General features: G+C 34.8%; 1 protein-coding gene across 1 annotated transcript in view; it reads left to right on the forward strand.

The window, feature by feature from the left end:
- The first annotated feature begins 14,933 nt into the window (after window positions 1–14,933).
- The window catches only part of LOC128866847 (protein kinase C, brain isozyme-like), a 91,490-nt gene continuing 82,622 nt past the window's right edge, over window positions 14,934–23,801 (forward strand). Inside the window, exon 1 of the mRNA XM_054107860.1 lies at window positions 14,934–15,263. The gene's annotated coding sequence lies outside the window, so the exon portion shown is untranslated. The remainder of the gene's footprint in view (window positions 15,264–23,801) is intronic.

A 23,801-nucleotide genomic window follows, 5' to 3' on the forward strand; every position in this document is an offset into this window, starting at 1 on the left:
ATGTAATAAACTAAAATTAAATAATTACATAAAATAAAGTCGCTTAAAAGAAAATAAAGTAAAATAATAGACGGCTCCCTGGTAAACGTCAAACTGCTATATTGGGGCTTGCCATTTGTTAATTTTTTAATGACAAAGTGAATTCTTATTTTGTTGTTATTTCCCTTATTTATATAAATTTTGATTTAAATTTGGGTCTTGTACTACTCCCTTCTCCTCGTACGAACTCGGGTTGATTAATTCAAATCGTCCAATTGCTGGATATATGCATAAGACGAAACAAAATCGAGCCACTGTATATAAATTCGATATATAATCGCTTTCGGGTGTTCATTTTCCAGGTCGGATGCAAAAGAAAATTAACTAAAATTTTATCAAATTAAATCAGAGAAATACCGCTGATATTCGTAATTTTTTGTTTGACGGTGCTAGAATTTTTCTTTCATTTAAAATAATTTCAGAGATAAAACAAAGCAAAACCCAGACAGCTCCTCGACTACTCATTCAGAGCATTTCATGCATTTTAATCAAACGCTTGCCTCCTTGGTAGTTGCCATAAGCTCTTTTGTTTACCGTTTTAGTCATAAGCAAGACCTGCCTGAATTCATGGCAGATTTATTAACCTTATACCGAACTTCAAGTACTCTTGCTCACAGAAAACATAGAATATTTTACAAAGTTTTCGAATTAGATTGACCGCACAAACAGGCCAAACAGTGAATCTGGCGAGTATCTGTTCATTTGCGTGCTAAAATTAACTCCGGTGTAGCCAATTACATGCAAACAACCCCAGACAATTCTAATGAAATTCTTCTTGATTCATTCTATGAATTCCCCAATTGCTCACATACCTTTCCTTCGCTCGGCAAGCTATAAACAAACTTAATCATTTATTATTTCTTGCGCACATCACACTTGAATGGAATATTCATTTAAATTGCTTAACGACTCTAATTGTTAGCGATCCATATTTTAATTGTTCAATGTCTAGCACAATTAAAATTACTTAAGGCTGTCATGTGTCTCGCAGGGACTTGATGAAATTCGCGGTCAGTTATGAAATAAGTGTAGATAAATTTATGAATGGGAATTCGGTGAAAAAAAAATCAAGATTTCAGATGAAATATGGGCAAGCTTTAGTTAGGGTATTCAATGAATTATGATTGGGGAAGAAATATACTCATGATGCTGTTGGGGGTCAGCTGCTTACCAGAGGGATGGTAAAGAAATTTCAGGAAGGGTAAGGAAACTCCTATACTCAAAATAGATTTAGGCTTAAAAGCTAACTGCATATTATTATATTAATTTGAATATGTGCTAAGAAAGTCCTGGAAATGTACATAAATATTTTTGTATGAATTTGTAACACTTAGACATATGTGCCAAAATACTTTCTTTGTGCTCAGTCATGCATTTTTCTTTTGTGTTTTTATAATTTTCTCAGTGCATTCACATGAATTCGAAACCTGTTCGGTACATTTATGACTTTAATTGGGAAATGAGGCGCAAATAGTAAAATGAAAAACTCAAACAAGTGTCAGAAAATAATTACCAGCAAAACATGTCCAAAATTAATTTAGCCTATGTTCTACAACAATAACAACACAAATCAAAAGCCAAACAAGCATGAACTAAGTTGTATACAATACACTAACAGAAAAATACGCAGACGAAGCAAAAGTTTTAGTCAAGCAAAAAAAAGTCGTATAAGAAGTCAATGAAAATATGTCGCTTACACAGCCCAAAAGCGGAATTCAAGCCAGCCAGTCAACCTCAGTCAACAGCGCATTGTTGCAACATGAAACAAAAATAAACAAAAATTAATAATAAAAACAAAATATGAGAAAAATAAGAAAATAATAATAAAGCAATAAAGAGATAAAAGGAATATTTTAAAAATTTTAAAATAAAAATAAAAATAATTGTAGAGTCTGTTTCTGATTTTCAATTTAGGTACACGTTTGGAGATTTTTTACGCGCTTGCTGGATTTACACATAGGCGACTTCGATCGTATTTAGGCTGTTTAAATAGCCAATTGTTTCCGTTTCTCGCGCTTTGTCGTGCACAGTCAAGTGGATTACTACACGAGTTGAAATGAAGTCTGACAGGAAACTAATTTTAATTAAATGCTAGAAGCCGGAGAAATTTCGATCAGTGTTAGTCCATAATTTTTCGTTTTAAAAAAAATTGTAAAATTGAAATTAGGAAAGATTCCAAAGTTGAAATTGGGTAGCGCCATAATTTTTTATATAAAAAAGTTAATGAGAAAGCATTAAAGTAGAATAAAATTTAATTTTTTAAGAACAAATAAAAATTAAGCTTTTTAATAAAAAATAATTGGGGCGAATGGAATTGCCGCCTAATTTCTCGTTTTGAAAAACTACAAACTAAGTATAAAAAATTAGAAGGCAATAATAAGAAATAGGAAATGGTGGGCAAAGGATTACCCAATAATTTTACGACATAAAAAAATTAATGGAAAAACATTAATGAAGGCTTTTGGAGCGGGTAAGAATATTTACCTTATGATATCTTGGCAACGAAAAAAAATTAATGATAATAACAAAAAATAATAAATGAAAAATATAATAAAAACAATAATGAAAAACAGGAACAGTAAAAAAAGTAATTTTTTATCATAAAAGGCAGCTTTTAAAAATAAAATAAAATTTAGATAAAACAATTTTTAGATAAAAAAAAATTAATAATAAAAGTAAATAATAATAATGATAAAAAATAATAAATAAAATAAATAAAGAATATAAAGAATATAAAAAATAATGAAGAACAGGAATTAAGGACAGCGAAAAAAGTAATTTTTTAGTGTAAAAACAGTTTGTAAAATAAAAAATGTGAGGAGACTTATAATTTTTATTAAAAATAAAGTGGGATTTGGAATCTTTTCCAATTCCGAGCACTCAGCTCCTCTTATACCCACTCAGATGTGGTTCGATCCTGTATCTTATCTCTTAACGAGATAAGTGTTCAGAATTCTGTCCAACTTATCTAGATACCGGGTCACAGTGGATTCGAAGGTAACTGCAAAGCTGATGAGCTCGCGAGAACTGGAACTGCGCAATCAAATGTTAGTAACTTACCCACAATCCACAATCCGCTCTCAACATGTAAAATGATCATTGATCGAGAATTTCACAGCATTGCTGATCGGTGGTAGCGAGTGGAACCTACTAGAGAAATCTGGCCAACCTACAATCTGAAACAGAAAAACACCCTTATAAGTCTATCGAAACACGAACTAAGGCATATAATATCTCTTATCACCGGCCACTGCCTTTTGGCCACTCACGCACGTCGGCTCGGGGTTCCTCAAAACGACCTGTGCAGATACTGCGAGGACGAAGATGAGGAAGTCTCGAGCAGGCATTTGCTGTGCATTTGACCCGGCCTAGCCAGAAGTCGACTCACTCTTCTAGGCTCTCCAACAATTGATAATTTTTCAGTACTCTCTGACCTGAAAATCGAATCTCTCATTAAATTCTCGAAACGATTTATATTTTGAACCAAAATCTATAGTCAAAATCTCGGTTAGGGGGGGAAATCATATAATATAATGAGCTCTAGGGCAACACAATGGAACCAACTTGCGGTCTATGTGGCACTCCGATGCGGGGTCACCCTTAAACCAACCAACCAACCGATAATAATAATAATGATAAAAAAATAATAAAAAATAATTAATAAAATAATTAATAAAAAATATAGTTATAACAGTAACAAAGAACAGGAATTTAGGACAGTAAAAAGAATAAAATAATTTTTTAGTATAAAAAGGATTTTTGTAAAATTAAAAATTTTAGTAGACTGATACCATAGTTTTTAGATAATAAAAAAATCAATAAAAAAGTCCATTGAAATAAAATAAAAAAGTCAGGAAAATAACTCAAAAAACTTATATTCAGTTTCTTAGCATTTGTCAAATTTAATCGATTTATATTATTTATTTATGAGAAAAATAATTATGAAAAATTATATTACGTTGTGAAAAACATTTTAGCGAAAGATTATGAGCCAATTCTTTTTTTTGTAACCGATATTTGAAACTATTGTTTTCATAATCAGCACAAATTTATCTAGCCAGCTGATCTGGCTATTCACCACTTTGGAACACTGTTGCTCTCAAATATTAATATTAAAATATGCTTAGTTCATTCTCTAATCAATACAATAATAATCTTAGTTTCAAACTTTATGCATGATTTTATAAAAATGCGAAAAGTTTTAGCAAAAATCTCACAGTTTTTGATAAAAGTGTTTGTTTTGAGTAGTAAAGTCCTCCACAATGTCAAACAAAACTAACACTTAATATTGTGTGGCGCAGAAACTTGGATGATGACAACATCCGAAGAGGCATCCCTTGAAATGTTTGAGAGAAAGATTCTGCAGAAGATTTTTGAGCCTTTGCACGTTGGTGATGGCGAGTCCCGCAGGCGATGGGACAATGAGCTGTATAAGCGCTACGTTGACATAGACTTAGCACAGCGCATACTAATCCAGCGGTTCCCGCGGGCTAGGTCATATTCGCCGAATTGATACAAATGCACCGGTTCTGAAAGTATTCGATGCGGTACCAACTGGTAGCAAAGGAAGAGGAAGGCCTCCTTTACGTAGGAAAGATCAGGTGGAGAAGGACTTGGCTTGACATGGTGTATCCAACTAGCGCCGTTTAGCACGAGAAAGAAACAACAGGCGGGCTTTATCGAGCTCGGCCAAAATCACGCCAATTCAAAGGAAGAAGGAGTTTGAAAAAAAAGTTTAGGTGTAGAATTTTATAGCCTTATAAGTTGTATCATAATAAAGTACAAGTTTGAAATTTTGATAATTTTTCCTCCTAAAAGTTTTGCGCATTTTCTTCAGTAACGAAATCACGACATTTTTTATATAATATAAAGTAAATGCAAAACGACAATTTTGAGTGACTTCGAAATTATACTTTTTGTACTAAAATTTAAGGGAGTTATAAACAGCGCATACAAATATTTCCCAAAAATTCTGATTAAAAATTTTAAGACTTTGATGATAATTCAGTAATATTTTTTTTTCATTTGCACAAATAGTGAAACTAGGTTTTATATGGCTTTCATAGGAGAATGAACTATATTTTCCCGAAAAAACAATTAAAATTTAAAAATAAATAAGTAAATAGTCAATATTTGGTACTTTTATAATAAATTCGGTAGATGACACTTGCATTAGGACAGCTAAAAAAGAGCTTCTTTACATATCAAAAAACATTTCTATTTCCCTTAAATGTTTCCTCATCCATGCCGAAGTCCCGAACCACCGTAGTTTATTACATTTAGTTAAGTTTAAAAATCCAATTCATTGCAAAAACGTGTAAGCGCTAAATGACGCTGCTGACAGCGCTACAACTCAGAGCCAACCGGCCAGCCAACCAGCCAACCAGCCAGCCGAATTGTAGCCACTAAGTACTTACTTAGCAAACCAACCGTTATTCATACATACATATGTACATACATATTTATTTTAGTATTATTGATAAACTGGTCAAGAAACGGCACCGATTGCGGTTTAACTCATGCACGTATGAACGAGTATATGACAGCGCTTGGATCCGTTTTGCCTTCAAATTCACCGGCCAGCTGCTCATTAAGTGGCTCATTATGTGAGATGTGTGTCGCGTCGCTAAATGAGCGAAAACGAGATTTTTAACGCCGACGATTACGAAATATTTCACAAGATGCTGGAAGGTAGACACACAAATGGGCTGAGAGGCAGTACGCAATTTAACGAAAGTAACAACTAAATAAGTGAACTCGCGCCGTTGCATGAGAAATTCGTGTTTTCTGGTATTGCATAATGAAAATATTTGGCAGTAAAATTATTGATTGATTGAATGGAGTTACAGAGAAGTAAGGATGCATATGTATAGATGATTCACAACTAGCTGCGGCTGTTACGTGATTTTACAAGATTAAGAAATCGGTGTTTAATGTATGGGAAAATGAAGACACTGGTGAGCAAAACTGGATATAGGTGATTTATTTTGCGGAAAAATCGCGTTGATTTTTAATGTTTCTTTCCCTTTTGCTGATCGTTTTTTGCCTTTATTCCATATAAAAATGAATTTCTTTAGGTAGAAAACACGCTGGACTGCATTTTTGTAAATTGCACTCTCGAATAATATGACCCTCATCATTTAAGATGTATTAAGAATTGATATCTATCACATGCACCAATGACAAACGCAGACAATTTCTTCGGAGGGATTTAAAGTATTTTCTTTCTATATTATAAGTTCTAGCAGATATGCGTTTCGTGCTCCTAAAGCTCTTACCTGTGTAGGCCTGTGTCCTCCAATGACAATGTGCCAATCTACCATCTCTTTTCAAGTAAGAACCGAGCCAGCCAAAGCAGTACTGGCAGATAAAAACAAATTTTCCACTCTTTTACGCTTATCTATGCGAAGAAAACAGGAAGGATAAAAAGCTCGAAAAACTTTGTCACAAAAAACTCTCAAATAGAAGAACTATGCAGAAACCGGAGTTCTAGCATAGCAGTTGATGCTAAACTTCCTCGTCACAAGAGCCCTTGAAATAACTCTTAGCAAGTGCATCTCATCTCCTTGAAATAAAAGGATTATTAGTGAAATAAGAATGTCCACACCTATGCAATAGAGGCACCAATATTTTTACTAGGCGTTATCAACATACCCATTTCTCTGAACTTCGGACAAAACTCACTATCCGCAAACAGGGGTTTGAGGGTCGGGTGGGGGCAATATTTCTATGTAGGAAGGATTGGAGCGATGAGAAAATCTGCACCCAGGCTGGCACGTCTGTCCTCACTTATGGCTCCAGGAATCAAGAGTCGGGATAGGGATTTTTTTTCAATCAGCCAATTTATCTATGTCCTTTGAATTGACGAATAAAAAAAAAATAAATAATTGGCGCGTACACTTCTGTTAGGTGTTTGGCCGAGCTCCTCCTCCTATTTGTGGTGTGCGTCTTGATGTTGGTACACAAATGGAGGGACCTAAAGTTTCAAGCCGACTCCGAACGGCAGATATTTTTATGAGGTGCTTTTTCAAGGCAGAAATACACTCGGAGGTTTGCCATTGCCTGCCGAGGGGAATACTTTTAGTGTTTATCAGTTAGAAGTCTTTGCGATCCTGCAGACATGCAAAATACGAGGGAGATACTAACATTTTTTCCTATAGTCAAGCCGCGATCAAGGCTCTGACGACGCCATGGTGCAGATCGGAACTAGTAAACACCGTAAAGAGGAGATCAAATCTCTTGGGTGTGCAGGTAACATTTTTTTGATCTGTGTTACAGAACATAGGAACATAGAAGGAAATGAAATTGCTGATGAGCTAGCCAGGAAGGGAACTGAATTGGTCTCAGAGACCTCCTACCTGGTCAGCGGCAGCCACATGACTGTTGTTAAAGGGGAATGGCACAACTTATTTCTCAGGAAACTCATGGAGTTTCATTCCTTCATGTGCTATTTCATAAATACTTTGGCCCCAATACAATAAATGGTGAACTCAAAAAGTTCTGTGAACTCCACGTTTTTCAATTTCCAAATTAGTAGGCGGGTATTTACCGGTCATTGGACGATCGGCACGCACGCAGAAAAACTAGGATTACCATTTTATCCCAATTGCAGAAGCTGTGCGGACCTTTCAGGGAAGGATAATGTTGCGCACTTTCTCTGTAAATGTTCGGGTTTGGTAGCTAGACGATTCAGGTCACTAGGGGCTCCTTTCTTCGACTGCCTGGGGAAGTGCGCCAACCTAAGTCCCATCAATCATCTGTATTGCATATCACAGGCAGTATATATCTTCCTGCTCATAATGGTTTCAAAACGGCGCTTTAGTGCTACTTGGGGGTGCCAGAGTGGTACTTCAACCATTTCACCTACCTACCTACCTTATCAACATAGTTTTTTTACAAGCAACATTTTTTTAACAAACATAGTAATTTATTCAAAGGCACAAATTTTCAATGACCAATGTTCGTAATTTTTAATTCATCAGCGCTCCTTAGCCAGTAGTCATTAACCATTAACCATTAACCCTTAAGAATTGGTAAATAGTCATTACCCAATGCTCATGTCAAAAGAAGTACTGAAGTGGACAGCATCTAAGGATCATAGGTTGGTAGTCGCTAGCAAGTGTGAGTTCGTTATTAGTCAGTAGCCTTATCTGAAGAAATATTGGTCAGTAGTCATTTTCGACTAATAAAGATCAGTGTAATAGTCCTTGGTCAATAGTCACTAGGCAAGAGATGTCGATCAGTAGTCACTAGTAGATTGTCGTCAATAAAAAAAATCAATGGTCAGTTGTAATTTCTTAGGAAATATTGATCAGTAGTCATTTCATAAGGGTCCTTAGCCACAAGTTACTAGTCATTGGTTTAATACAATTGCTTAGGCGCATATGGAAAGTAATAATTTTCCGGTAGTAAATGCTTCATTTGTCAAAGGTCATTAAGATCCTTGATAAATAGTCACAATTATCATTAGAAAATTTGTCATTAGTCAGCAGAAATTTTCAAAGAAATATTGATCAGCACTTATTACACTAGTCTACAAGGAAAAGTATCCGAAATAATTTAAACTAATATCTGCTTCTCTGTCCATGCAAAATTCGGATTGATAACTAAAATTAATTTATTAGTTTGAGTTTTCGAGATATCCTAACCTAAAAGTGCAAAAAACCCCATTTTTGCCCATATTTGAGGTTATGTAGCCTTGCAGATGTTTTCTTTCACCAAAATTAAAGGATGGCATCTTTAAATACAATCCTTCTTTTTTCAAATGGCGTTTTGTTTGCTCAAATATCATTTTTTTTCGCAGAGATATCGCATTTTGAAATTTTCATGTTTCGAAATTTTCCTACACCTGAAAATCGATTAAGATAACATAGACATGATATATTCGATTACTAATTTTCTTGAATTGAGTCTTATTTTTCTTAAAATTTTGTCTCACACCATAAGTGTGCTGACTCACCACATCCCTACACTATCTAACCTTTGGGTACCGAGTCACACACAGCCCTAACCCCTAGAAACCACCCCTATCATACCGCGAGCAGGCTAACCTACATAACCGCAAGCAGGCTTTCCCACAAACTCCAAATTTACATACTATTAATCCATATATTTCAGGCCCTCAAACCCAAGAAAATTAGTAAGCGACTATATCATGTCTATGTTATCTTAATCGATTTTCAGGTGTAGGAAAATTTCGAAACATGAAAATTTCAAAATGCGATATCTCTGCGAAAAAAAATGATATTTGAGCAAACAAAACGCCATTTGAAAAAAGAAGGATTGTATTTAAAGATGCCATCCTTTAATTTTGGTGAAAGAAAACATCTGCAAGGCTACATAACCTCAAATATGGGCAAAAATGGGGTTTTTTGCACTTTTAGGTTAGGATATCTCGAAAACTCAATATAATAGAGCAATTCTGAGGCCAGATTTGGATTCAGCGCATCATAAACCTTCGGAAATATATAGTCTGGTTTCTGGGTCTGAATGTTGGTTAAATTTTGTCGGCCTGTGTTATCTAAAGGTCATTGGGTATTAGTCTTTAAGACTGCAAATTGGTGACTAGTTAGTAGTCAAATTTCAGAAGCATTGATCAGTTTAAGGCTCAATGGTCACTAGTCATTAGTCATTAGTCATTAGTCATTAGTCGTTAGTCATTAGTCATTGGCTTATAATCATTGTGAAATGCCAGTTGACTTTAATTATTTCCTATGGCAACTGTTGGATTCGTCAACAGTTATTGGAATCCTTGATGCAAAGGCTCGCGTCAATTGTCATTATGCAGAAATCATTATTATTATTATATTATTATTTTTGACTTGTGTGAAAGAGCTTTAAGAAATAGAAGCTCTGAGGAAGTAGATTGGCGACATTGGATCAAGCAACGTAGTCAGCAAAATGCCTGAAAGTGAGGACAGCTGGGACATGGTAAAGAGATACATCGAAGGCGAAACCTCACAGACACATGCACAAGAAGACAAGCCTATAGCATGAAAGCTGGCTACAAATACGGTGGACATAGACGTGGGTGAATCAAATTGGTCCTTTATGGATGCCTTCCTCTGGAATGGCTTCCTTCTGGGCACTCCCCAAGTAATGCAGGAAGTAGTCCCGGGAAGTGTGCCTCCCTAGAAGAAGAGGAAGGATTATTTTAATGGCCACACCACTCAACGCAGTAAACGACGGTCGCTGTAAGTGCGAAGGCATTTTGAACACTATCTCACCCAGCAAAGAAAACAAAAAAAAAAGTATTATTATTTTAATTTTTTTCCTTTAACTCCTATTGGAAAATAAAGCGTCAACTACGTCTCTTCGCCAAAGCACACAGTTTTGAGCTATATATCCTTCTACGTTAAACCAAGAGAGTTAATTTCAGCTAGTGTTGAGCATCCCCAGATGGTACATGGTCTACCCTCTCCTCAGATATCTTGTTGGAAGAGCTTCCAACGTAGGGCTTGCCTAACAACATTGTCACCATTTTTCCTAAGCGTATGCCCTATGTGGCCCTGTAGTTCACCATGAAGCGGAAGAATAAATTTGTGTATATATGTCCCATCCACTTCCCACTATTTTTTCTGGTTACCTGTTTTTAGCGAGTCCGAATAGGCTATTGCATGGGTCAATAAAATTCGCAAAATACAGGAAGTGGTTGGCAAAAATTTGCAGGCACCTCGTGATTGTCGCGGTTACTTGCCATGTGGTGCAGTAAAGATTGGTCAATAAGAAGTAGCCAGAATTGCCAGAGTTTTAAAAGTCATTGGTTACAAGCCTTTAGTCGGTAATAATTAAACAATAATGAATTATTGGTAGACAAGTGGAATAGTACTGAGTTAAAATCAATGCCCAATACTCGCCACTAGAAGTCATCCATCGTCGTTGCTCAATAGTTGTTGTTCATTGCTTATTTGTCATTCAAAGAAATCTTAGACATGGACTTCCATTGTCGGTATGCCATTATTCGTTTTCAAAGTATAGGCATTTATGGCAATGGAATTCTATTCATTTACTCTGCCTCTACTTCAGACCTTTGCTCTAGACAAAAAGGAGCATTTGGTCTGACATCTAACGAAATAAATTATCTATTGAGGTCTTCTAGCTTATCTTCTCTCTTAAACTAAAATCCATTAAAGAAACAGACAGCAGGTCATGACTACACGCAGGATTTCGCATTATTGCGTCGTTTAACTATAATATTGACAGATAATATAACAATCTTTTATTTTTATTTCCAATATTTTCTCATTTCTTAGAAACATCAAAGGCAAGAAATGATTGAAAATATACCATTTAGTAGATTATGATATTTAAGTTCAGGCACAAATCCTGCGTGCAACCACGTTTATCAATCATAGGCAGCATAACAATGAACGATCGTACATACACTAGCACTTACATATAGTAATTTATTCTACCTTGCAGCCTGCGAAATCCGCAGCAACCAGCACTGGAAGCCTTGACATGATAAACGACTGAATGAGTGGCTGAATGAATGATTGTAGTGCAAAGCAGCCGAAGCCTGAAGTAGATGTTGCACTAATAAAAGCAACAACTGCAACCAGAGCAAAACGAAATGATGGGCAACAGCAGCCACTGCAACTGAAAATAGCCAGCAAAAGTGAATAAAAAATGTACTCGCTATCAGAGTCAGTAGGGAAAGTGCCAGCAACTTTACAGTGACCTTAAAATGAATATTCATATGTACCTATACATATTTACATCTACAAGTGTGTATATATTTGTATAATTGTGCGCTTGTTGCATAAAACACTGACCGCAAATATTCCTGACTTGTTGACTTTTTTCGTTGGTTTTCTTTTGCTCATACAAATGGGTCGTAGTGGTTCTAGCCAGCAGGTAGTGGTGACTGTTGCAATGCCTGCGTACCAACATGCAAATAGGGAGAACAGTATTTGCATTCCAGCAAACACACACACACATACACACATGGTATGTATGGGGAATGTACATATGTATACGTGCAAACAAACATTGTTACAAAATTACACGCCGCATACGAGTTGGTAAATACTCCGTTCAGAAAGCAGCTAAAGAACAAGAAGAAAAAGAACAAGAAGAGGGAGGTGATGGAGAAGAGCGAGAAGATGCATATACCCCTGTAGAACAGCAAATGAGGAAATAGCAGCTGCTACAGCAGCAGTATGATTGAGAAGAAGAAGGCCATTGACTTGGACGCAGTAGGCAAATGAGAGCTACTGCACTAGGACTGTTAATATTTACATGCATACCAGCAAGCACGCATACATACATACGAACATACATGGAAAACAAATCCATATATAAGCACTACACACTTCCCGAGGCTTGTATGTTTATTATTGGGCGTTAATAGGTTATTAGGGTGTCGCCTGTAGGGGGCTGTGGTGAGTTTATGAGAGTAAGCGAACGTGAGCGCATAGTCGTGGGTACGTGTGGAGCGAGCGAGAGAGAAAGGTAGACAATTGTTAATATATATTGTTCCGGGGTTGTGGAGAATGCAACCCTTAGCGTTAGAGCGCACAAAAAAGGTGAAAAGAGAGGTGAATTAAAATTGACGATAGGCGACGCTCTTTTTCGCAAAAAAGCTGGGAATGCAAAAGAGAAAGACAAATTCAATAATTATGGAAATATTTTCTGAACAAATTTGAGTGGCGTACACTTATATATGATTTCATTCGACATGAAAAAATTGAAAAATTTTAATTAAAAAAAAAAATTGTACTCAACTACTTACAATTTAAGAAAATTATTATTGGAACTTTAATTTTTAAAGCTATATTAGTAGTCCGGATATAAAGAAAATATATGCTATAATATTTTTTCTAATCTCAGAATATTTCTTCATATGACTAACTTTAAGACCGAATATCGTTGAAAATCGCTAAGCAGATCTGTAAGTGATCCAAGTATGTGTCTAAAATAGTAGTACACATTTTTTTCTGAAATATGATTCATTTGTTGTCTTGAGTTTAATAAGAAATAAATTGAAAAAGTTAAAAAAAAAATATTTTAAGTTGAATATTTTGGTATTTGGAGAAATTGAAACTATTTTTTTTATTTGATATTCTTAATTCATGTTTTTTTTTGTGGTATTTCAAGTTTCTTGGATTTAAATTAAATTAAAAATACTTAGTTTTTCTTGGACTAATAATATTGGAATATTTTTGTGATTATGTTTTTCTTTAGTAGTCAAATCTTTTTGGTCCCAAAATTGACAATAAAAATTATGGTGCATTATGCTAATGAAAAAAATTATATTGTTTTAATAAAAGTTTGTCAACTAAAAAAAAACTTGTTTTTCCTACATTTTACTACTGACGAAAAAAGGAAATATATGTAATAAAAATAAATATAAAAAAATTAAACTTTTCTTGTACTTAATATTGGAACATTTCTTAATAATTTTTTTTTTTGGAATTAATTAATTAAAAAGTTATGAATATCAGATAATAAAAAAGAAATGTTAAACCATTTTTTTTTTGAAGAAATTTATTTTTATTTAATTTGCTTGGTTTTAATATTAGAAACAACTTGTTTTTAAATTAAAGTTTTTAATAAAAAAAATTTTTTAATTTAAGTTTTCGTGGTCATAACATTGGAAATAAAAAATTACTGAAGAAAAACGAAAATGTAATGATGGACATTGATGATATGGACATTTTAGAAATGTAAAAGAAAAATACACTTTTCTTTCTTTTTAAATAATTTTTTGATTAATTTTTTCCTGAACTTAATATTGGAACATTTCTAATTATTTTTTTTTGTTTTATAATTAAGTTTTTTGGACTAATATTGGAAATATATATTTCTTCAAAATATATTTATTTTTTTAATAAGTTTTTTTAAATAAATTTGTTTTTGATTTTTCTTGGTCTTAATATTGGAAATGAAGAATGTGAACATTTTACTGCAGAAGAAAAAAAAAATCTAATTAAAATAAATTAAAAAACAATATTTTTTCTTCGACTTAGTATTAGAAAGAAAAGATATGGAAATTCTAGTAATGAAAAAATGCTTTGTTTTTAATAATTATTTATAAATATTTATTTTATTAAAATTTAATAATTTATTTTTGCTCTAATATTGAAAAGAGAAGCTATGAGCATTTTTTAATTAAAATTTTTTAATTTAATTTTTGCTTAACTTAATTGTGGAAATAAAATATATGAACATTTTAGTAATGAACAATGTTTTCTTAATAATTCTAATTAATTTTCTTTGTGGTGTAAATATTGCAGGTAAAAATTATGAAATAATAAAATTTTTTTTTTCTAGTTTTATTAGTTTTTCTTGGACAAAGTCAAATCAAATATATGGTCATTTTACTACTATAATTTTTTTTGTCAGCTATCTGGTCTTAAATTTAATTTAGAAAGTAATTCAAATCATTATTATTAATTTCTTTTTCAAAAGCATGATAAAAACCAAATTTGCTTAAAATCACATCGCTCATAAATTATCTAAGAGAAAAATGCCAGCAAAAGCTCATGCCCTCCTGAATGCCACAAGTGTTGCAATGAGCGCGAGAAAATAGTGAGAGTGCCAACTCATGGATGTTGGCAAACCAAAACACTCTTGACACGAGCAACAGCGCCAGCTGTGGCGGCAAGTGGCAAAAGTATACAGCGCAATGCTAATAATGTTTACTTCATTTTTGTTTTGTTTTTATTTATGTACTTATTTTCTTTTTTTTTGCAACAAAATTCGTAAAGCTGCAAATATCCAAAAGCAGCCAACTGTGGCAAGAGTAGAGGAGCCACATAAACATTTTACACACTAGTTGCTTAGTTGAGAAATTCACCACATGCACTAACACAAACACGTGAATTGGATAACGTAGCTCACCACTGCTGGACTGCTCGAGTGGACCGAGCAAAATCGCTCGCATAGCTGCCAGCAGCTGGTGCTTGGCATTTTTCACAAAGTATCGGGTTGTTGAGCGTTGCGGACGTGTGTTGACCTGAACGCGGGCGTCAATCGGATATTAAAGTGAAAGAAAAATAAATTCAATAAAACTTAAAAACAGCTAAGTAGCAATTTGAGGAATTGGACAAATTGAAAAAAAAATTTGTAAAAAATACGTAAAAGGAAATAAATAAATCATTAAAAGAAAATAAATAAATAAAATTATCTAAAAAATACAATAGGTGTTTAGCTAAGAACACAAAAAACAAAAACAATAACAAATATACATTCAACAAAGCGATTAGCGGCTTGGCGCTTGTGTAAGTGAAAACTTTATTAGCAGATTTACTGAATTGAATTCATTCACGCTGTTCGCTTATTCTTTGCTCGCAGCCACTGGCTGGCTGTGTGTCGTTGACAGGCCGACTGTGAAGCGCGCCATACAATGCATTACATTTTTTTTAATTTTTTTGTTAAATATTTTTGCCAAAGACCAGTTTGTGTGTAGGGGTGTGGGAATTTGTGCGGGAAAATATAAAATTTATTTTGCATATGGCCAGTGTGACACTGATTGGTATACCGCCGGCACTGCATGTGAACTTTGTGCAATTTTTGGTGATTTGATGGAAGAGAAAATTGTATTTTATACCAAATTTTTTGTAGAAGAAAAGGATTATTTTGAATTTTGGTTAACAAATTTAAGAAAACATTTACAATCAGAAGGTAGAAAGATTATCGATCTGTTAAAATTTTCAAATAAGTAAAGTATTCCAGCAGCCAGAAAAGGCTTAGTGGACTATAACAGAAATAAACTAGATTGAAATAAAAAAGGTGGAACCAGAATAAAATAAATATACCTTGAACGCTGCTGAATCCAGATCTGCTTACGCATGACTGTTACTCGATCAAAACTAATAGAATTTGAGTCTTTTCTGGTGGTGTCACAAAGCATGATGAAAGTAAATCTGAAAAAAGAGCCTAGAAAGAAGAAGGCTAAGTCTCTTAAACTGATATTAAACCGTGGTGCTGTGCCAAGAAAGTTCTTACTGGGAATGTAGAATCTTAAGATATTTAAAATTTATAAATCTCCCTGAGAACAAATAAAAAACGCTTTAGAGCATTCTCACAAGTCACTACAGACTGTAAAGGTAGGTACACAGGCTTGGAGTATTGTCTAATTCTGCGTCGCATCCATAGAGATATTATCAGTCATGGTGCTGAACTGTGATGAGGCGAGAAGAAGAGTCGAAAATCTCCTAAATCTTGGTCTGATAGGAACAAAAAAACATATAGTCAGCACATAGCCCACTACCAACTTAGGTTCTTTTAAATAATTGGGTCTCGTTGAGAAATTGTGAGTAGTAAAGGACATAACTCGAAGGGTATACCACAACTTCAGATATGTATGTCAGTGATTGTATGAATCTGTGGCTTAAATTCAATAAATAAGTTTGAGCATACAGATAGCTTTGTTTCATTTTTATGCCAGCTCCCTCCAGTAAACAATCCTAATATTATTTCTTCCATAAATCGAAATCAGAATTTACGACAGTGAATAAAAATTTTGATTATTTAAAAAAATTCAATAAAAAAAGTTCATTCTAATTTAAGTCAACTATCTACTACGGTATGTAAGATATGTAAATAATCAGGTCCGACGAGAGGGGGTGGATCGGGGACTTTTTACCCCGGGTCCGCAGTTCTCAGAGGGGCCCGGACTCGAGATTATACGTACTTATATAAATTAAACATAATTGAAAAGGACCCACATTTGCAATTTTCCCCCGGGGCCCGGATATGCTCTCTACGGCCCTGTAAATACTCAGTTATGTATTACTGAGTTGGAAACCAAATAAAACAAATTCCGGAAGCGACCATCCCCCAACAAAAAAGAGCAAACGTCAGAGTTCCGTCCTACCAAGATAAGGCTTCTCATATTATAAAAATTTGTCAGCCATTCGGAGGCGGCTTAAAACTGTGGGCCCCTCCATTTGCAAAACAACATAAAGATACACTCCACAAATAGGAAGGGGAGCTCAGCCAAACACCTTACAAAGAAGGTGCACGCCAATTATACATAACAACTCTACACACACACTAAGATAAAAATTGGAAATCAACTAAAACTAATTAAAATTAACTAAAATATTACGAGTTAATTCTGAAATAGCTGAAGTGCCTTGTCTTGCCTTTAAATTCCATTAGCTCAATTTTATTTCACACATCTCTTTTAGTGTTTGCAGCTTAAGAACCTTTTTTACGTACCTGTCCAACGAAATTCTTACTTAACCGGTTTTCACTTTGCGCTTATACACTCACCCCATTAGAAATTGGCACAATAAAACAACAAAAATAAATAAAATAAAACAAAATAACTGTAAACAAAGGCAAAACTCTTGAAAAAAGTCACGACTTGCCACTTTAAAGTCACATAAAAAGGCGCGTGCAGTAGCAACCGTGACCGTCGCCACAAAAACCAACAGAGCAACACCTACGCAATTTTACGTTATACCGCCACTCGCATTTCGAAGCGCCCACACTGTGGTAAACAATTGCCGTTAGAGTGTTAGCACCCTTGTGGCATTACTGATATTATCATATTGATTATTTTATTTTTGTTGTGTGCTTTTCGCTTAAGATTTGTTATTGTTGTACATTTACTATTACTCCCAGTAGCGCGTGCATCCACGCTTGTCACTCAACCGTCGTTCAGAAATGTATTTACTCGCATATCTACTTGTGTGTATTTAGTTAGGGAAGCGTTGGCGTGCGGTGCGTATACGTAACTTGTTGATACTCGAAAATGAGAGAAGAGACTCTAAGCCAGTAGCGTACGATTTGTGGTTTTCAAAGCGCGATAAGCGTATGTGAATATATAATAGGACTATGAATAAGTTCGTGCGGTTTTACAACAGATGGCGTAACTTGATTATTATTCCATCGATCCACATTTCCAAACATTCATTGGAGAGCTACTGTCGTAAGGCACAAACGTCAGTATAAGTTTTTTATTTGAAGCGTAAACAACAATATTTTTACCACACTTGAAAATGTCGAATTTCGTGCCAAATAATGTGTTTTTGCGGGGAATTCTTCTTCATTATTTTAATATGAAGAAAAAAGCAGCCGAAAGTCATCGTATCTTGGTGGAAGTTTATGGTGAGCATGCTCTATCTGAGCGAACGTGCCAGAAGTGGTTTGCACGCTTTAAAAGTGGTGATTTTGGCTTGGAAGACGAAGAACGCGAGGGTGCGCCGCCAAAGTTCATGGATACCGAATTGGAGGAATTGCTCGATCAAGATCCGGCTCAAACGCAAGAAGAGGTTGCAAAAACTTTGGGAGTTGATCAATCAACCATTTCCAAACGTTTAAAAGCCATGGGAATGATCCGAAAGGTAGGCCATTGGGTGCCGTATGAATTGAAGCCAAGAGACGTTGAACGCCGTTTTATGGCATGCGAACAACTGCTTCAACGGCACAAAAGAAAGGGTTTTTTGCATCGAATTGTGACTGGCGATGAAAAGTGGGTCCATTACGACAATCCAAAACGTCGGGCAACGTATGGATACCCTGGCCATGCTTCAACATCGACGTCGGCGCAGAATATTCATGGCCTGAAGGTTATGCTGTGTATCTGGTGGGACCAGCTGGGTGTTGTGTATTATGAGCTACTGAAACCGAATGAAACGATTACGGGGGATGTCTACCGACGACAATTGATGCGTTTGAGCCGAGCACTGCGAGAAAAACGGCCGCAATACGCCGATAGACACGACAAAGTTATTTTGCAACATGACAATGCTCGGCCACATGTTGCACAAGTGGTCAAAACATACTTAGAAACGCTCAAATGGGATGTCCTACCCCACCCGCCCTATAGTCCAGACCTTGCGCCATCCGATTACTATCTCTTCCGATCGATGCAACATGGCCTGGCTGACCAGCACTTCCGTAATTACGATGAAGTCAAAAAATGGATCGATTCGTGGATTGCGGCAAAACCGACCGAATTTTTCACAAAGGGAATCCGTGAATTGCCAGAAAGATGGGAAAAAGTAGTAGTAAGCGATGGACAATATTTTGAATATTAAATTTGTAACCATTTTACGTCAATAAAGTTTCAAATTTCGAAAAAAAACCGCACAAACTTATTCATAGTCCATTATATATATATATAAATGTGTGGAAGTAAAGAAAAATAAAGTATAACAAAAATAAAAATATTTATATTAAGGAATTTTAATATTTGGTAAAACAATTATTTTCGTCTTCAGAGCAGAAATATTCGGTATTGTTCATGACTTAGACAATTGTGTATATGCCAGGTATGTAATTGTGGTTACTGAATTAGGTTTGCTTAAGCGGACCGCTGTTAAAACTAATTCATTTCGTCACTACATAGACTACTTGTGGTCTTAATGCTATCCTTACATGCCTTTAAATCGGAAGCGCTCCTAGTGAGCCTGTATGAAAACTAAGTGGCAGAGCAGTAATCCAAAGTGCATTTTTCGCAGAGATAGTCATTTGAAAAGCAAGCAGAAAATGAACTCTGCGTCTCTTTATACAGTCGGTTGCATAATTATAAACGAAGAATTATCTTACTTACCTTTTTTACTTGGTGTTAGAGAAAATATTTTTACATGCATTTTTTGGGCAAAAGTGTTAAGAGAAAAAAGTTTTTAGATTATTCAAAATATCTGTTATTTTCTCACGCGCGTTATGTCTGGTATTTCAATTCTTTTTAAGAACTTTAAAAATCCGATTCGGCGTTGAATCAAGTAACTTTTGGACTAGTAGCGTGCTACGCGAGTCCAAGGATTGAAGAATGGCCTCTTTCAACTATTTCTTTGTGGAGTACAGTTTATTTTTTCCATAAATCCCTCTCGCGTTCCCCATGATATGGATCTCTCGAAAAATTGATGGCCACTCTAGAAAGGGAATAACATTGTTCAACACACCAACTCAAGGTGGCATGAGATGAATGACAGGCCGCATTATTTTGCTGGAAAACAAGATTTTCAACTGAATACACATTGAGGAATGGTAGTAATTTATTCGAAAATAAGCTCATATTCTCTTCGGGTCTAGTGCGTGTTGATGGAAAGGGGATATTGACATTTCCAAGAATACTCCCAGGCCCTCACACTATCCGATATCCACCGCAAATTTTTTTTTTTTTTTTTTTGAAAATGATCTTGGCTCTAAACGCAAAGCTCACCAATGCTTACTAAATCCATCTGGCCCATCTAAGTTAAATTTATTTTCATTAATTGGCAAAATTTGAAAAACCTATACGTTTTTGAAAAGCTATTTTATTTATTTTGGCCTACCATATTCCAAAATGATCTACATATGTAAGACTTTAAGTACTTTTCAATGCATCTACAAAATGGAGGTTAAAAAAATTGGGTGCAACATTTAATTTTTGCTGCTGAGAGGCGAAGGTCAGAAATTTATGATTTATTATATTTGCCTTTCTGAAAAGTGTCAACTTTTATCGAAGTACTAAACTTTTTTTTTTTATTTTGTTGAAAATTAAAAACAAATCGAGAGATAAAATTCAAAAAACCCGATAACTTTTTCGAAAAATTATACATATTTTCTAACAAAATTTGTCAACTTTTTTCGAAGTACTCACCTTGTTTTTTTTTTGTTTTTGAAAATTAAAAAAGTTAATTCAAAAGGTAAAATTCAAAACTTTCAAAACTTTCTCGAAGACTTACATATTTTTTCTAAAAAAATTTTTGTCGACTTTTCTCGAAGTATTGAATTTTTTTGGTTTTTTGTTGAAATTTAAAAGGAAAAATCAAAAGATCCTTAACTTTTTCGAAAAACTACACATTTTTTCCAAAAAATTTTATGGCAACTTTTCTTGAAGTACTGACATTTTTTTTATTTGTTGGAAATTTAATAAACAAAATCGAAAGATAAAAATCAGAATATCCATAACTTTTTCGAAAACTTACACATTTCTTCTAATAAATTTTTGTCAACATTTTCGAAGTACTCAAATTTTTTTTGTTGAAAATTTATAAAAAAATTCAAATATCCATTAAGTTCAAAAACCTAGTTTTTTAGTAACTCCCATACTTCATATCGTTCACCCTGTATATTATAATGAACGAAGGTTTTCCGTCTCGTTTTGTAATCAACGGAAGAACCGCTTCTTCCTATTAGTCGGCCCATTTCTCGAGATGACTTTTTTTAGAAAGCAAAGGCTAAAATGTTACCTTTTTCCAATTCTATAAGTTGTCTGCCACGCGGCATTTTAATAAAAAATAAATACTAATATAAAATGGCAATACACCTCAAATGTCTAGATTTTGCTTTTATAATTGCGTAACACTTACATTTGTTTACTATCTTCTTGCCTCCATTTAGCAGAGAAGCTATTTAGATTCACACAGTAAGGTATTAATATATCAATCCCTGGTATGGGTAGAGGCACTCAATGACACACAACGGCAGAAATTTAGATAAATGTTCTTTCCAATGCCTTGAGATAAAATGCAAAGATTATTTGTGCTTATACAAGTAATACTAAAATTTTGAGACTCTGAAACCTTAAGCGGTGGTTAAGCCTCTTTACATAAGGCACCGACAGGAACAAAAGTACGAATATAAGAGTTTCGTCAAGCAGACATTGAGGCAACAGTTTGAAGAAAAGCCTTAATTTTTTTCTATTAACAGCTCTCAGCTATAAGATTTAAGTGCACTTAAGAATCACCAGTGGTATCAGTTTTGTGATAGAATTAGTATCAACGGTTCATTGATTACCAAAAAAGATTCATATATCACTGCTTGCATTTTGCCTTCTTCTGCTGCCTCCTTCCTCTCGTTTTCTGAAATGAGGTGCGCCAATACACGGAATCGCTAGAAAGCCGTTTCCAGCCACCTGTTTTCTGACAAAGATCTCTTGCAAGCAATTAAGCTACTTTCCATTCCGTCATTCTGATTAAAGTAGAGAGATGTGGTTTCTAACCACTTTTGCAGCATGCATTTATTGCTCACACTAGCTGGAAGTGGCCGCGGCTTAAGCCAATAGGATATTTTAGCAGAAGCAGGCATTGCCGCACAAAGCGTAAGCTCAATGCTTACTCAAGTCTGTTGACGAGCTACAGTACTGGTTTATCATGTAAACCTTACCTTTCAAAATAAATAAATAAAAAAATGCATGTGCCTTGATATTTAAATTCTTCAAATATATCACTCACATATATGTATATATAAGTCATTATTTATAGGGTTGAAAAAGGAGGAAAATATGTTTAACAAATTTCTAAAAAATTAAGAAGATTGAAGATCAAAACCATCCATGTTTCATTTCTCGCTTTTTTTTCTTATCAAACTTACATTCTGTCAAAAAAGTACCCTGGGGATTTTTTAATAAACGCAAAATAATTGTTTAATCATCAAAATTTATCTTGTTGCCTTCAAAATGGGCTCCATTCGAAGCAATACACATAGCCCAATGATTAGTGCAGTCATCAAAGCACCTTTTAAATGCATTTGGAGAGATCGTCTTCAGCTCATTCAGCGAATTCTCCGTAATGGCTTCTATTGACTCAAAGTGGCGTTCGCAGAGCTGCAATTTAAGTTTTGCGAAAAGGAAAATGTCACAGGGGGCTAAATCCGTATTCACCGGTTGTTGTTTGATGATATTTGTCGAGTTTTTAGTCAAAAAAGTGTTCACAGTATGAGCCTTGTCAGACGTAGCGCTATCATGGTGCACGATCCATGAGTTTTCTTTCCACAAATTAGACCGTTTCCAACGCACATTCACTCTCACACGCCGCATAACTTCCAAACAATATTCTTTACCGTAGAACCATTTGGAAAGAATTTCGAGTGCACAACTCCACGATAATCAAAGAAAACGAGTAGCATGACTTTCATTTTTCACCGATTTTTATGTGGTGTTTTGGGTTTCGGTGGATAGCGCAATTCAGCCGCCTGTTGTCTAGTTTGCATGTCAGACTCATATACGCACACCTCGTCACTTGTTATGATGCGTTTGATAACCGTTGGGTCCGAATTCACTTGCTCAAGCATGTCTTCGGCCACCTTCTTCCGATGAATTTTTTGAAAGTATGCGCATCATGCCCAATTGATGGTGTAAAATATTGCGAATTGATTCGTGAGATACGAGCTACCTCCCTCAAACTTTAATGATAGTTTTCCAGCATAATTTCCTTTGTCAACGTTTTCATCCGTTGAAGACGTTGATGGGCGACCAAATCAGGTCAAATCTTCCATGACTTCTAGGCTCTTTGCAAAAGCCTTATAGCACTCATGGACCCTTGTATTTGATAAAGAGCACTCGCCGTAGGTTTTCTGCAACATTTTCAATGATTCGGCAAACGAAATTCCGTTCAAAAAACAGGCAAATTCTATGTTCCATATTTTTATCCATAGTGAAAATCGCAGAGCACACCTGCGGTTTACTCATATAATTAAATGCCAAAAACAAGTTAATTGACAGATCACACTCAAACTCTGTGGTACTATAGAGGGCAGTTGTATCAACATACCAGCAAAAACATTTGATCCTTTGACAACGACGATATGTTTTTTCAACAAAGCGGTGCCTATGCCTAAACAGCCTACGAGTAATTAAGTTTTTGCAAACGAAATTCGCGGAAAGAAAAATTTCACGATATTATAATTCATTTGCCACCAAAATTGGTTGATTTGATGCCTTATCTGCTGTCGGAAAATGTTTTTTAGGAGAAAAAAATTCTTGAAGTATCATCAAGAATCATTTTTTTTTTTTTAAATTTGACGTTGGCATATTTTCTTCTGCTGCGAAGTAAAACAGTAAGCATCTGTTATACTGTTGAAAATCTTCTTCTTTCTTT

Source organism: Anastrepha ludens, chromosome 6, assembly GCF_028408465.1.
Source record: "Anastrepha ludens isolate Willacy chromosome 6, idAnaLude1.1, whole genome shotgun sequence".
NCBI lineage: Eukaryota > Metazoa > Arthropoda > Insecta > Diptera > Tephritidae > Anastrepha > Anastrepha ludens.